At 53.5% G+C, this 4,639-nt stretch overlaps 1 long non-coding RNA gene across 1 annotated transcript; it reads left to right on the forward strand.

Annotated features, from left to right (window-relative positions):
* The first annotated feature begins 1,216 nt into the window (after positions 1-1,216).
* On the forward strand, positions 1,217-4,380 carry LOC140453933 (uncharacterized). Its single transcript, XR_011952527.1, has 3 exons — positions 1,217-1,548; positions 2,530-2,876; positions 3,608-4,380. It is a non-coding gene; the product is annotated as an uncharacterized lncRNA (long non-coding RNA).
* The last annotated feature ends 259 nt before the right edge of the window (positions 4,381-4,639 follow it).

Raw genomic sequence — 4,639 nt, forward strand, 5'->3', positions numbered from 1 at the left:
CCCCCACATCATTCCCCATCCTTCCACCCTCCCTCAATAATCTTCACCCCCACATCATTCCCCCTCCACCCTCCCTCAATAATCTTCACCCCCACATCATTCCCCCTCCACCCTCCCTCAATAATCTTCACCCCCACATCATTCCCCATCCTACCCCCCTCCATCCTCCCTCAATAATCTTCACCCCCACATCATTCCCCATCCTACCCCACTCCATCCTCCCTCAATAATCTTCACCCCCACATCATTCCCCATCCTACCCCCCTCCACCCTCCCTCAATAATCTTCACCCCCACATCATTCCCCATCCTACCCCCCTCCATCCACCCTCAATAATCTTCACCCCCACATCATTCCCCATCCTACCCCCCTCCACCCTCCCTCAATAATCTTCACCCCCACATCATTCCCCATCCTACCCCCCTCCATCCACCCTCAATAATCTTCACCCCCACATCATTCCCCATCCTACCCCACTCCATCCTCCCTCAATAATCTTCACCCCCACATCATTCCCCATCCTTCCACCCTCCCTCAATAATCTTCACCCCCACATCATTCCCCATCCTACCCCCCTCCACCCTCCCTCAATAATCTTCACCCCCACATCATTCCCCATCCTACCCCCCTCCATCCTCCCTCAATAGCCACCCCCCTTCTCCTCCACTTCCTCCTGCCTCCCCGCCACCCAATCCCTCCTCTGCCTCCCCCGCCCCCATGGGGTTCACACTTGAGCCCCCCCCCCCCCAGATGAATGGGGCCTAGTCCCTGAGGCCTTTACTACTCCCAGCCCAGTCTGGGTCAATGTGAGGTACAGTACAATTTTAAACATTAATTAAATCCACCGCCCTCACCTAATAAAACAGACGGTAAGATCAGTTACAATAAACTTTAGACCTGGGACTTTCCTCCTTCAACCACTTTTCTCCATCTTTTCCTCACCAGGCGCTTCCTGTTTATTTTAAAAAAATATAAAAATTTCGGCCCCCCCCTTTCCCCTCCCCCAACACCAAACCACGCCCCTCCCCCCTCTCTCACCCCGCGAGGCCCGACCCCGCCCACCCGGAGGCTAGCGACGCCGATTGGTCCGGCCGACCGTCCATCTGCCGGTCCGGGGGCGGCCATTGGCCCCCGGGCGCGCGGTTCGCCGCGTCACCGGAGATCCCGCCCACCCCGCGCGCGGCGGCGGCCTGGATTGGGCAGCCGTCAAGTCGGCAACGCCCCGAGGCCTTCGACGGACGCCTCGCCGGCGGTGGGTTTCGGCCCACTCAGGCGGGCGGCGGCGCTTGATTGGCTGAGACCGGGGCGAGCGCGGCGCCCCTCCACCAACTGCGGGTAGTCGGCGGCGTGGGGGGGGGGTCGGGCGGCGCCGATTGGCTCAAACCGGCAAGACCGCGACGTCCATCAATCTCTCCCCGGCTAGCCATTGGCCCGGAGTCAGGTGGCCGGACACGCATGGCTGTCCCACCCATGCCGGAGATGCACAGCGTCGATTGGCTGAGACTGGGGAGAGCGCGACGTCCGTCAACTGCCCTCGGACCAACCCTGGTGAGAGGGGGGTCTGGTAACACGACAGTCCCGCCCATTCCGGAAACGGGCGGTTACAGATTGGCTGGGATTGGGGAGGGAGGGATGTCCATCAACCTCCCACGGACCCGCCATTGGTCTATGGGCACGTGACGATGGCCGGTTGGGGACCCGCCTACGAGCTGATGATACTGCTGAATGGACAGGTGACACGTCCATCGAATTAACACCGAGGGAGCCATTGGCTCGCGTTCGTCAGTGGGTCGCGCGCCGTTGGCCCCACCCACCGGCCGTTAGGGAACTGTCGGACCGAATTCGCACAACCTGGGGTCCGTCTACTATTGCGCTGGAAAACCCATTGAACAGTCTTTCACTGTTTATTTTATTTTTTTCCCTCCGTTCTTCCCGCCCTTCCTCCGGTTCGGGATTTTATTTTCTGGTCGCCGAGCACCGCGTTTCCACCCCCCCCCGTGTCATTGTTGACCCTACCTGTCCATCAGGGCCTAACCCCGCCCCCCCTCGCATGGACCCTGCGCCCCATTGGCTACACGGTCCGCCGATCACGCGTGAGCCCGCACTCTATTGGGCGGTGTCATGCATTAGTCCCACCTTCCACGCCGCGGCTCCGAGACGCCATTGTTTGTCAGGCCCGTCCGTCGGGCGGTAGTCCCGCCTTACCACGGGCCGATCCTCCTCCCCATTGGCTGCCTGTCAAGCATTTACCCCGCCCCCGAATGGCGGGCGCCAAGCCAAATGGATTACGGTCCCGTCACGAGCGTCGCGACCCACACCCGCCACGATCTGATTGGCCCTTCCCGCCGTCAATCGTCACCCTGAGCCAATCGCAGTGGGTGGCGGTGGCGGGGGGGGCGTGGCGGTGGCGGGGGGGCGTGGCGATGGCTCCGTTTCCCCTCCCCTTTTGACATTCCAACGGCGGAGCTGATGGATCTGGTTTCAGGTCAATTACACAGTTTTTTTTTAATCTTGTCTATCTTGTTGTAGGCAAGGATACCCGGAGGCATGGTGCATTGGGGAAACCGAGCAATGGCTACGGCAATGGATTAGATTAGATTAGATTACTTACAGTGTGGAAACAGGCCCTTCGGCCCAACAAGTCCACACCGCCCCGCCGAAGCGCAACCCACCCATACCCCTGCATCTACCCCTTACCTAACACTACGGGCAATTTCCCACGGCCAATTCACCCTGACCTGCACATCTTTGTGACTGTGGGAGGAAACCGGAGCACCCGGAGGAAACCCACGCAGACACGGGGAGAACGTGCAACCTCCACACAGTCAGTCGCCTGAGGATGAATGGGCACCGCACAACAATCAGCAGACAGGAGGGTGAGAAACAAAGCTCACACACTTCAATTGTTTCAGTCCGAGACAAAATCTGAATCAGCAGCGTCCTTTGTTTTTACGCTTGCAAGAGGGTGTGATGTCCAGTGCCTCTACGGCAGAGGACATACACACACCAAATTCAATTCATGCACAATATTTATATAATTTGGTTTCTTTTGTTTTACACTTCTCCTCCCCTGTTTGCATTTTCCACTTCCCTATGACCGGCCCCCATTACCCCTGTTTATCTCTTGCCTTATCCAGCCTTGCCTGTGACAAAATGCTTATTCCTGGCCTCACGAGGCCGTCTGACCTCATCCTGCTGTAGGTCATTGTTAGGCATATTCTTTCTTCATCATTATCTACCCCCTTCATCTGTGCCTTTCCCGAGGCCGTTCTGATCCCTATGACCCTTTTAATTGTGGTTTGTTCCTGTGTTTCTGTAAAAGTGGGAAACAGATGTTTATACCTACTGTTTGTACAGGCGTATCTAGCTTAACTTCATCCCCTCACAACATCTTATCTATTTACCTGTAATATCTACCATTGTTTTGTAATCAAGTTTCATTCTGGCATACAATTTTAGCTAATACAAAAACAATTATATATTTCCTCCACATTGTTTCCATTCTTGTTGATCAGCTCTTGACTAAAACAATTACACACTGGTGTGAGTTCATTTACTTTGTAAAATGAAATTGCAGAAATAACGTTATTTCTCCCACATCCCACAGGAGGGTTCCCTCCCAGTTGGGGAACACTTCAGTGGTCCAGGACATTCAGCCTTGGACCTTTAGGTGACCATCCTCCAAGGTGGACTTCGGGACAGGCAGCAGAGGAAAGTGGCCGAGCAGAGGCTGATAGCTAAGTTCGGTACCCATGGGGATGGCCTCAACCGGGACCTTGGGTTCATGTCACATTACAGGTGATCACCATTACACTACACACACACACACACACACACACACGCACACACTCTCACATACACACGGACATAGGTACACACAGACGCGCACACAGACACCCACACACACCCTTACAGACACACACTCCTACACATGCACCCCCTCACAGACTTAAGACACTCTGCACTCGCTACATGTGTGGTGAATTTGTACTTGCAGAGTTACATTGCACTTTGCTCAAAAACTGCATGCATTCATGTAGAACTCTGTTATCTCACCTTTTAGATTAGAATCAATCTAAACATCAGGTCATAGACAGAGAACACAGGGGGCTAACACCTTCAACACATTGTTTAGCTATCACCATTGTTAACAGCTAACCCAAGAATGCAACTTTTAAAAAAAAAGGGTTTGTGATTTACACATGAAAGAAGTGAAACTGTATTCTAACAGATGAAAGGCTTAACAGACAATCAATTTTTCAATGTATAATTTCAGTTACATCACACTGCAAATTTTTGCTATAAATTCTGTGTTACGATCGAGCCCTCCACTATCACCTGATGAAGGAGCGTCGCTCCGAAAGCTAGTGTCCTTCCAATTAAACCTGTTGGACTATAACCTGGTGTTGTGTGATTTTTAACATTGTACATTTTATTTAACATCAACATCTTTGTCTTTACAAATAGGCAATAGACTGACTTTGAAAGTTTGTGAGAGTTGCTCTGGTCACTCTGCTCAGCTTCTGGTGTTTATGATTCCTTCAGCGGGGAGTCATAGAATCCGAACAGTGTAGAAGCAGGCCATTCAGCCCATCGAATCAATGCCGACCCCTGGAGAGCATTCTCCCCAGACTCATTC

Source organism: Chiloscyllium punctatum, chromosome 28, assembly GCF_047496795.1.
Source record: "Chiloscyllium punctatum isolate Juve2018m chromosome 28, sChiPun1.3, whole genome shotgun sequence".
NCBI lineage: Eukaryota > Metazoa > Chordata > Chondrichthyes > Orectolobiformes > Hemiscylliidae > Chiloscyllium > Chiloscyllium punctatum.